The sequence below is a fragment of the Anser brachyrhynchus genome, assembly GCF_964034855.1.
Source record: "Anser brachyrhynchus genome assembly, chromosome: 20".
NCBI lineage: Eukaryota > Metazoa > Chordata > Aves > Anseriformes > Anatidae > Anser > Anser brachyrhynchus.
The window spans coordinates 653,119-665,079 of NC_137713.1; the positions used below are offsets into that span (position 1 = coordinate 653,119).

General features: G+C 43.3%; 1 long non-coding RNA gene across 1 annotated transcript; it reads left to right on the forward strand.

Annotated features, from left to right (window-relative positions):
- The first annotated feature begins 2,426 nt into the window (after nt 1-2,426).
- Nucleotides 2,427-10,463, forward strand: LOC308180609. Its single transcript, XR_013941072.1, has 4 exons — nt 2,427-3,354; nt 7,307-8,175; nt 9,292-9,399; nt 9,492-10,463. It is a non-coding gene; the product is annotated as an uncharacterized lncRNA (long non-coding RNA).
- The last annotated feature ends 1,498 nt before the right edge of the window (nt 10,464-11,961 follow it).

Sequence of the window (11,961 nt, forward strand, 5' to 3'; positions counted from 1 at the left end):
CACAGGGAGAGGCTGCGGGTGAGGGGCCAGCAGCCCGTGGTGCAGGCAGGGCCGGGGTAGGTGTGCGTGGGACCGTGATGACACCAGCCTGCCTTCCAGTCAGACCCAGACCACAATGTCCCCAGTGCTCGTAGACATTGTGGAGACATCCTCAGAAGGAAGCATATGTCCTTCCTGGCTTTTGGATGACATGCTGATTTTAAAATATCCTTGAGTCTGTTTTTTAAAAATAAAGGTAAAGCTCTGACCAAGTTTCTTTTCCATATGTTGAGGAGCTAGAGGAAAGCTGGAGTGGTGCACGGTGCCCCTTCTTGGTCACTGAGAAATGTTGGACATCCCAAGAGTTCTGACAGAAGGTACATGAAAAATCCCTTTTAACAAAACTTGCTGTTACTGCACCTGATTTCCGTGGGGTACATGGTTGCATGTTGCTCTCATTCTAATATAAGCAACATCATTGTGGAAGCAGATGAAAAAAAAATGTGGCTTTGATGTGCACTAATTAGGATTTGTTTATTTATTTATTCTTTGGAAACCCATTCCCAGAGTCTGGCTGCCACCGAAATGGGGCCAGGGCTGGGCTGTGGCAGCTGGCACCAGGCAGAGCTGGAGGAGAGCTTCCATCTGAGGGAGAGAGTAGTTACGAGGGGAAATCATATATATGTAGAGACAGACAGAAGGGTGTGATTGGGAATGATAAACTGGAGTTGCACTCAGGGCAGGGGATTACCAAGAGACTGCTCTGTTTTAGGGTTGAGCAGAGTGTGGCTGATGCCGTGGTGTCCTGGCCGTGCCACCTCAGGTCCCAGGTGCCGCTGCTGTCTGAACAGGAAAGAGTGTGCAGGAAACAGGACAGAATTCACCCAAAGCTTTCATGGGAAATGCTCTGGGGCTGAGAGGCTGGTGTTCTCTGATGCAGAAAGGCACTGCTGGCAAATTTCTCATGGTGGCTTGGGAGGATGAGCACGCCAAAGCAGCTAAGGCCCCTCGGAGGCTGGGCTGCAGCTGCTGGCAGCTGGGTCCATCAGAGGCATGAAATGAAATATTGTCTTTTTTTTTTTCTCTTTTTTTTTTTTTTTTTTTTTTTTGAGAGGGTTGGGGAGGGAGAGATTTAATTTTTCTGAAGAATGAGTTAGCTGTTTGGAAAGTGCCTTTCTTGGGCAGTGGCCCTGGCAAGGATACAGGTGTCTTGCAAGAAAACTAGGGAAATCCAGGCCACTTTCCATTTGTCTTATTCATGAAGGCCAATTTTCTTCTCTTCCATTATGTAATTGTCTTGTCCTCAATCTAATATTCCAGGTTTATGAGGAACAACAAATCAATACTCTCTCTTTTTAAAAAAAACCTGCTGATTAATTAATTGCTGGTATCTGCCTGCATGCTACAATTGTATTAGATGTCAGCGATAATTAATTTTAAACAGAAATTGTTCTTGCTGATTTTTGAACAGCGGGTCAGATCTCATCGTTACTGCATATTCATCTAAGGGAACATCAGGCTGCTTTGTGCAGGGGCACAGCTCCTGCCTGATGAGGTGAGGAATGGGCCCAGCTCACAGGACAGCAGGAAGGTGAAACATCTGCAATGCAGCTCCAGGGAGACTCTCACATTTTCAAATTAAGTGTGTTCTTTGGCTTCCAAGAAAGTTAAAATGCATGCTGAAAACTGAGACAGAGATGTATATCCCTTTGAAGGAAAAGTAACCATTTTAATCAAAATAGAAAAAAATCTGTAAGGTCCCCTTCTGCTGCTTTACAGAGACAATTGCTCTTGTATCATATATACTTTGAAGCAAAATCAAACCTCAGCTTTTCTGACTGGCATACAAACTACTTCTTGTTAAAAAACAAACAGAGCCCAGCACTTGTAAGTTTTTTTGTTTGTTTTGTTTTTTTGAGAGAGACTACAGGATAAATAGGGAGGAAACAACCTGCCCTCACCAGTGATAAACATAATGTATTTCTGAAAGTTTTGCTCAGATCTCCTCTATCCCTTGAAGGTCAAGTGAGGCGGTTCACTTACAACTCACAGCCTTGTACCTTCTGGACCAGCTTCAAAATTATCTGTTTATTCTCCATTAAGGGGTCTTCAAGACTGAATTCTGTGCTATTAACGTTGCCTCTCCTTAACAGTACTGCTTGGAGCCATTCCCTCTCTTTTTGTGTATAACAGGTATACAATATAATTCTTCCATTTATATAACCTTTCATTCTGAAGCACATGCTTTAAGAAATCTCTGGTGGGTACATGAATGATCTATAGCCATCATTTCACCCACCACTGAAGTGCAGCCGCCCCCAGGACTAGGAGCTGCAGCTGCTCAGCAGTGCAGAGCTAGGTGAAAGCACAGTTACGAGCAGCTCATCCTCCCCAGCTAACAATGTGGGGTATTTGGGAACTCTAGGTTATAATTAAACAAAGTGGAATTAAGCCAGGACACCAGTGTTAATGCAAAGAGACAAAAATTCTCATATTCCAGGGGGTCCAAATTCACTGCAATTTTGCCAACTTTACAGCTTAATAAATGACACTAACAACCCAGAGGCATCCATACAGCACCAGCACGAGCTACAACCCAGCGAAACAGTTGCAGGTTGGCCTCATTATAAGCATGTGCTGAAGTCCTGTGGAATTTAAACAATGGCAGAAGGGGAGAATACTGCTTGTTGATTCACAATTATGCTTTAGAAATTGCCCTTAAGAAATAAGTTTAGAATGTACGTTGTTCAGAAATAAAGTAAAACACTTTAGGAAAAATTCTAGTGAAACCTCAGGTTTCTTAGTTGTTTCAGTGACATTGACTCAAATAGTTTCTTAATATGATAGGCTTTTTCCTCTTCCGTTACCTGTTGCCTCAGGGTTATTTCTGCAAAATCAGTAGAATTTCTTGGTGCATAAACATATCCTAATATTGCATTGCATTGATTTAGTACATTGTACTGAGAATTAATCGTTTGGCCTTAAGTTCCTGCTTCTTTCCCTGTACTTGCTTTTTTGTATACTTTTCTTCACCATGACCTTTTTGTGCTTTCAGCAGCATCTCTGCCACCCCATGAGGTGACAAGATGTCAGCTGAGCTAGCAGGTGCATCTCCTCAGGCTCTGGAAATGCATATCACCTGCTGCAGGAATATGAACACCACCATTTACAGCTCCTGGAGGACTCCACAAAGTTCACCTCCATATTGAACCTCTGTCAAGGATGGAAGAAGGGAAAAGTCCCTAAATATTACAAGCAGCAGTCTCTCCTGATGTAGCAGTGTCCCTTTTATTCAAAGGGCTACCTCCACCCTGCCTGAATGTTCCTGTTGTCTGAGATGCTGGAGGTCTAGGAGTTTGGCAGATGGGGAGTGGGGTAAGCACAAGTAATCTATTCTGAGTTTTAGAGAATCTATAACGAAGGCAATTTGGGCTAAGTTTGTTTTCATCCAAGCTCTACTTGCAGCCACCTTTCTGCTCAAACCTTTGGAATGACAGAAATGTGAATCCCACTGCTGAAGGGGAAAATGCAGGATATTGATGTATGTGTATGGGATGGTGAATGTTGGTGATAAGTTTGCATTGGCAGATGGTCCTGGATTGTTGTCATTCTGCTGGGTGCCATATGACTATCCCATCAGGGACTGACACAGGCTCCTTGTGTGGCTAAGGTACCTCATCTCCTGTATTGCCCTTCTAGCCTTCAAGCTACACAAATACCTTCTATGTAAGCAGTAAGGCAACTCAGTCCTGCTGTGTGAGTGTCAGAGTAGTTTGGGCAGGATGCTCTAGTGCACCAGCCGGTTCCCTCCAAGCCTGGGTCATATGCGTCTAAGGATGGGTGGCTCTAGGGACTCATCCCTATAGCATTGCAGGTGTGACCACACCGAGTGTGGTTGCTTCTCCCTTGCTCAGTCTCCCAGCATGATTCTAGAAGACTTGCCTCCGTGTGCCCCATCCCTAACGTAGGCAGAGCTCTGTGGCCAGAGCAGTACCTTGCAGTGATGCAGGAGGGTGCAGGAAAGCAGCTTTTCCAGCAGATGCACAGGGTGGCTGCAGCAGCATTAGGAGCTTTAGGCATAAAGGAGCATTCAGGGTAACCATAGATCAGTTCTGCATGGTGTGAATGTCAGTTGGAGATCTGTCTCTCTATCAAAACCTTTTTGTACAGAGGAGGAGGGTAGAGTGGTGCTAACTGTTCTGGCCTATTGCTTAAAAGTATTTTGAATTGCAACATTCAAACAGGCTGGTGGAATATTTTTCAGTAAATTTTGAATGTGGCAGATACATTTTCTATACCATGGTGGGAAAAGGATTACGGTATTTGCTATGGAGACAGGAAGATTGATTCTCGCTTGGAAAATCTGCCAGATTTCTTGATTTAGAGAGCTGATGATTGGTTGACTGCTTAAACTTGATTTATATCAAGTTTTCTTTCTGTCTTTCTTTTTTTACCCCACATGTTCTTCTGATAACATCAGCTGGTCTTATTCAGAATGATTTTTTTTATTTGTTTGTTAATGAACATTATTTTCTTTGAGTGTTTTTGATATTCATGTCAAAACTCTTCTCTCTAATACCTGCTTGTTTGGAATAATGTGACTAAATTTCACTTGCATGAGGTCTGAATAAAGTCACCGTGCTTTAGAGAGAGACAGCCCACATGTTTCTTGCTGAAGACAGAAGCACACTATTTCAAAAACATCGATCCCTCCTGAGGATCTAATCTGAAATCTTTAAAATTATGTAAGCAATCTAAGCTACTCAATACATTTCTTCTAAAGCACCTCATATTCATTCCTACTTTTCTGAATAACTTGGCACGAGAGGAGGCAAATAACCCTCTTACAGGGCTGTGTGAGCCCTGTGCAGCCCAGAGGTTTGCACTGCACAGCAGGAGGCAGGCAAATGGGAAATTCTGGTTCAGGTCTGCAAGCAGGCAACAGCTTCAGTCAGCTCCATGGGCAGCTAATCCCTCTCAGGAACTCCAAATTCATCTGAGTAATTTAAAATGGAGGCAAGGAAGCACAGAAAATGAACCCATCAGAGGCAAAGAAACTTAAAAGGATAATTGATGTCCTATTGTTATCGCTACTGCAAGCATCTCGTATCATGAAAGTAATACATGACACTTCTATATTACAGCTAGTTCTGTGTCATTAATTATACTATGAGAAACTTCCGTGGTTTTTTTTTGTGTGCTTTACTTTCTGCCCTAGCCAGCCAGACTATTATTGCCTGTAAATAGCTTGAGCCAATGTGGATCTCTTCTACCCAACGCCTTTGCTGAGTACCCTGTGTGCTCTTTTGTCTACTCTCCTTCCCTTACTAATTAGTCTTCATTAAATTACTTAAAAATAAGATCTGTGACTTTCAAAAAATGATTTACTAAATCAAAATTTCATTAAAAAAAAAAAGTGATTGTTATTCCGCAGTACAATATTAACAATTAATAGTATTTACGAGGGGGTGCTCACAGTGATTAGAACAGTTGCAATTGTATCAATCCAAATTGTGACAAAGTAATACAATTAGTTAAAAGTGAAAACAAGAGGGAGAGAAGGATTAAAGTAGTGGAGTATCTGCAGTAAGACTGGTTTTTTTCCTTTTTTTTTTTTTTTTCTTCCCATCCTGCAGAGGGATGCTTTGTGAATGAAAAGACCAAATTCTTGCAATCCAGTTTTGGGCAAACTACAGCATCCTGGCCTGGGCTGTGCAGTCCTGCACCATTCCTTCCACTCTGTACCGTTGCATTGAGGTACTTCTTGCACAAAGCATCCCAACCCAGCAAGACAAGGATTTAAATGTCTGTGGGATGGGAGCTCCAGGTTTTAGTCTGAAGCATGGGTGGTTACTTATTCCCCTGGCAGAAAAGTCTTCTTGGACCAGAGCGCTCTGAAATGGATTGTTTAGGGAGGGTGTGTTAATAGAAGTTGAGCCTAAAAAGTCAGGTTAAACAATATTTTCTGGGTTTAGCTATGGAAAGGAAGACAGATTATTGATCTGTGATTTCTCCAGCTCCTGTTCTTGTTTTCTGGGACTCTGAGCAAAGTCTGTCTTACAAGTGGTAATGTCTGATAAGCCTGTTTGCAAATGAACACACCTGTTAATGGTTTAAAAATGTCCCTCCACAAAATACCTGTTAAAACTTCACTCTTCATATTTTAAAGGGAAGTTTTGTTTTATGTTCTTCTGTTCAAACATCATGTGGCTGAGTAGCAGCAAAGTGAATAATAGTTGAGTGCATAATTTTGATCTAATTACATTGGTATTGAATTGCAGGTGAAGCATTAAATTGATTTGAAAAAAAATCTCTTTGCAAGTATCTGATATTGATGAAAAGGTCATTATGCATTTGTAGCGATTTTTGCTTTTGTGCAGTGAGGTCAGATCAAGACCAACATTGTACTTGTGCCTCCAGGGCTTTAGATAAATTCTGCATCGGTCTAACGCTGAGTGGCACAGGCATGAATTTCACCCTTACTTCATGTGGCTTTCAACTAACGAGAGAACATTTAGATTTATCTTATTAAATCTTTAGTGCTCTTTTAACAATAAATTGATATATAATTAACATAGACAATCTTATTAAATCTATATTAGGGAGCTTATTTCAGACAATTGAATTTTAAATTGAAGGTGATACAAAGCGCCTCTCCTCACAAGAATAATTGTGGTTCCTCACTAAATGTATCAGACCTGAAATGGGTAATACCCAACAGGGTGTTCCTCGGCTGGTGTGTCATCTGTGAAACCAAACAAGTAATTCATGTTGAATCATTTCACTTTTGAGTACCACTTGTGGTTTATCTACTAACGTGTCGAGTGTTTTGCAGATGTTTTTCCCATTTTCTGCAGGAATGGCCCCAGGGTGGGCAGTGGACTCTGCCTGGAGCCCGTGGGGCAGTGCCGAGCTGTCCGGCTGGCTGCGGGTGGGTGCAGGGGGATGCGCGGTGCTGGGCCGAGCAAAGACGGCAGTGCCCGTGGGCAGCCTGTGTGTGGCCTCGCACCGGGCAGCTGTGGGGGAGCACCGTGGACGTCCCCTGGGAGGCTGAATTCTCCCAGGGTCATTGTGGCTGCGTCAGTCCTCTCTGTTACTAACGAGGAAAGACTTGCTCCTCTTGCCAGCCTTAGTGGCTATTCTCACTTCTCCTGATTTAGACCTTCACTAGAGTCCCAAGACTGGAAATCTTGGTGTCATTTTGCTCTGAGCAGCTTGCTTTTACTCTTCTCTCTTGTATCTAAATCTGCCTCTCTCCATCTTCATTACTTTGACAGGATTTTGACTTAAATTGACCTTGTGCTGGCTGAATTTTTTTTTAAATCAGCTTTTTGTATCTAGTTAAGCTTTGGGACAACAACTCCTGCTGAGAGCAACATGGATGCCAGCCAGTCTTATTCTACATCTCTTCTCCCAGCACAGAGATTGCAGATATTCTCGGTTGTAGCTCTCTCTAAGTGCCTTATAAACGAGTCAAAGATTGGTAACTGCAGAAAAAGAAGTGCACAGAGAGGAGAAAATGTCGTTGTTCAAAGTCAACTGCTGGAATATTGACAAGTATGAGCAGACCTAGTGAACAAATCTCTCCATGGGAAAGATGTGTCCCTTACCTTCAACCAAGAACATCCTCCTCCGGCATAAAGTTCGTGTTACTAGGATTGCTAAACCAGGCGGTAGCTTGGTCCAAGAATTGTCCTGGTCCCTCAGCAGGAACACTCAGCACCATTTGTTCCTAGCCGCTGGTGACAGCGAAGCCTTAGGGGAGAGATGGTGCATAAGGCATTCAGAGAACAGAAGGACCTTTCCTCAGTGATACTTGAGGAAGCCATTGAATTGGCATGCACTGAAGTTCTCTGCTCCCTCGGTGGTGCCAGGCTTTGGCCTAAGGGTGATGTCGCCCCCCAGGACCTCTCAGCCACTGCTGGCGGAGTGGCACTGGAACCTCGGGGTGGGACCAAGAAGCAAAGGGAGGGGCTGGGGTGTGTGCGGCTGTCTGCAGCACACAGCTCTGGCTGCTGGCAGCCTGTGGCCGGTGCAGTGCTGCTGGGAGCACGTGCTGGGCGCTGTGTTGCGGCAGTGTGTATTGCCTGACACACCTCTCACCCTGCGCTGTGCTGCCTTGTTCTGCACTGGAGGGGCTGTGCGATTCTGGCACCCTGAATGATCTTGCCAGGACAACGACAGCTCAGGCAACAGGTCAGGGTAACTTGCTGCCTTCCGTGTTTTGCTTCATTTGCTTCTCTCTCCTTTCATTAATTCTGGAATGAGCAAAGCACAAAAAAAAAAAAAAGCTTGTCTAGGGCTTCAAGTGTTTATCCCAAAAGAAGGTTCCACGCTGACTTATTTTTTTTTCTTTGTGATGGCTGTGACTGAAACATTTAACCACCTATATTTGTTGTTGATGTTGTTGCTGCTGCTATTGTTGTGTTTGTAATTAATGTAATTTATTCTGTAAATATCAGAGTTATTTAGTAAACATGCCTATAGAGATTTGTCCTGAATAACAGTGTTTTATTAATATAATCCTTAGCTACTCAGCTCAAACAACTTCTCAGAGCTGGAAATCTCTCACAGAGAAACCAGTTGTGAATATTAAAAGGGATTTGGAGGAGGAGGAGGCAAGAATTACATTTTCAAATATTCCACCAAGCTGAAGATTTAACCTAGCAACATCACTGAATCCCTGCACAGGCTCACAACCTCATTTAGTTTTGTATTAGAAGACTTGGTTGCATTTTAATTGTGTACATAATATTATTGATATTTAGCAATTGTTTCTGTCACCTTCCACCTCAATCAGCATTGCAAAATACAGTTTGAACTAACTGGGAAGTAATTTCCTAGCTAATATTTCTTCTCATCTCATGAGAAAAGCTGATACAACAGCTAGCATATCATGGATCAAACAGCCCCCGTTTCATGGTTCTGCTCGTTCTGTAGGCTCCGTGTCAGCTCCACTTGAAATTGAAGCTATTTTATCTTGCATAATGACTGGACAGATTCTGAATTTTCCAAGCTAAGCAGATGTTCTCAGCAGTTTAAGCAAGACGTGCAATGTGACTCGTAATTAAGCATGAGACACACAGGAAGCAGCAAGATGCTGACCCAGCTTCAGAAAGACTGTTTTTTTGCCATGTGTTATTGCTCAGTTTTGGCTGCTCAGCACAGGCTGTCCCGCAGCCAGACTGAACCATGGTGCTGTGAGCTCCTGTTTTGCTGAGGGCAGAAAATGATGGGAGAGCTACAAGGGTGAGGCAGAGCCCTGTCCCTTTCATTTCATCTGTGGAGGTTTCCTTTTTAATTTATTCCCAGGTAGTCAACACCTATGCTAAGGCAGCCTCTTGGCATGCAGAGGTCTTCATCATCTCACTCTTTTCTCCAGGATGTGTAAGCACAGTTGACAAGAGTGGAGAGATTTAGGTAAGCTCCTCCACTTTGCTTGGTGTGAATGAGAAGGAAAAATGTCCATTAAGGACTCCTGAAGTCAACCTTTATTCTCTGCCTCCATTTAGAAACCCGCCAGCCAGCCAGGCTTTCATCTCATCCTCTCATTTCACAGACGTGTTGAGGAAAGACGAGAAGCACCATCTCACTGATGGATTCCATTGCCTTGGAATTGCATTTTCCTCCCATTGAAATATACTAGCCCTTAATAAAAAATAAAATATTCCTGGGATTTAAATGGTCTTTACACACTGCTGCCCTATAACTTAGAGAGAAGCTAATTGTTTTGCAAGAAAATTACCTGCAGCTCAGTCCCTTCCACTACCACTTTATCCTTTTCCTGAAGCAGCCAAGAAATGTGTCAACTCTTTCAAACACAGATGATGGTAACCATGTTGGAAAACATTCTGCCCTCTTGCAATTTTATTTTTTTTTTGTAATAGTGTTATCTTCACCTTAAATCAAACACACTCCACAACTCTTGCTAATTGATGCTATACTGTTCCAGGAGCAAATGTTGAAGCAAACAGCCTGAGTCTTTTATTTGCCTTTTTTTTTTTTGTCTTCCTTATAGTACTTATATATGGCAAATTTTGTGGTTAATACAGTAATTGAATTGTCTGCTGGAATTCCCCAGTTGCCATTGATTTAATTACTTGGTTGGGAGCATGCTAATTGTTTATTGACACTGTTCAGATCCTATGCTGGGGTTAGACAAATCTTCAGACTGAGCTGTGCTGTGGGCTGACAGCTCAGACAAGTTTGTGCTCTGCAGACTATGAGAATGGTCCTTGCTGCTAAATGCCAACGAGGCTTGGCTGTGCTCACTTGTGGCACTGGATCTGCCCAGCCTATTATGCCAGTGCAGAACAGCAATGCATACAGTTGCTCTGCATAATCAGTATATAAATACCTACATTTTCTGAGTCCAGTTCATGTGTTGGGTCCATGAAATCTGTGTGCACCATGATGCATACTCAGCTGACACTGATCCTGACCCACACCCATGGGCTGCAGTGGCTGTGTGGTAAAGTGAGGGAAGTCAAGATTATCTCTGGAGGAGATTTGTAGTTATTGCTTGAGACACACAGCAGCCATACAGTTCTGCTTGTCTCCCTAAGTGCTCCTCCCTTTATTTTTGGCATCTGTTGCCATAGGTTCAGTCTGTCATGCTGAGCTGCACTTATGGTTATCAAACATAGAAAGTATAGAGTGGAGATGTTTCAAGGTTGGCCCTTGTACGGTTCTCAAAGTCTTTGCTCATTGCATTGGTCGATGGTGTCATATCCATGCCATAAATGGTATCTGTACTCTGTAACTGAAGAGATATGTCTTGAGGGCTTTTATTTTCCACCTTATTACCAGGCATTAGCTATCATTTTGCCAGTGTTCACAGTTGGACCTTCAGGGCCATCTGAAGCCTGTTTTTTGATATGAAAAGCACGGTTTCTTCAATGAGCTTTGAATCAAGCTCTAACAGTTTCAAATTCAGTCAGAAGTGGAAGAGAAGGCCATTTGGAGAGGGGAAGAGGCTCTATGTATTATAATATCTTTATGCCACACATAAAATCCACTGTGCTGTTCTAATTTAAGCATGCACAGCATGATAATGTAGCGACATTGCCCGGCCGTCTCCTGATTATACTGTAGCAGAGAAATTTTGATTTAACCTTTTGCTATTCTGAAGGTCTCAGAAGGACTGTTTCTGCTGGATACTGTAATAGTTTTCATATTGCTAAATTTTCCTAACAAGTCTGCACTTTAATAAGGAGCTAAGAGCTTTAGTCCCTCCTGGCTTTTAATAAAGTGTATCACTGCAAGTCAATAGCCTGTCAAGTGCTGCTCACTGTGTGCAGCTAAAACAACTGACTTGAGGCTGTGCTGGTCCGTAACTGAGGGGTGTATACAGAAAGGTTTATGTCCAGCCCTGTGCAGCGAAGCTTTTGAAACAGACATGTGGAAGGGAGCAGCTTCTGTGTATGGTGCTGGGGCTGTTGGGCCAGGGCTGCGGCCAGGAGCTCTGCTCGGGGCAGCCCCTGCCACCTCCGTCACTCAGCTCTGGGTGGCCTGTAGTCAAGGAGGTCCTGCTGTCTGCGGGCAGCCTGTCCCAGCACTGATGTGGGAAAGGGAAATGCCAGAGGGGAGAAAGGAGCTGCTGGTTCTGAACATCTGCTGGCCCAAGGGGAAATGTTGCCCAGCAGAAAGAAATCAATTTAATTTTGAAATTCACCACTGTCAGAGTAAGTGAGCACACATGCCAGGAAATAATTTGAGATAACTGTAAATGAATAGGGAGATTTTCTCGTTGATAATGTTTATCTCCTACAACTCCTAGCACCAATCTCAAACTGTTTTGCAAGCACAGGGAGGTGGAAGAGAGGGAGATCAGCTGTGCATGAAAGCAAGAACAGCACAGATCCTACCCTGCCAAGCTCCTGCCTTCTGAAATGGTGCCGTGCCTGCTGGTCAGTGCTCTCTGAGGCATTGCTTCATACTTGCTTTATGCAAGAAACAATCTCTCATCCCCTTTAACTGTAA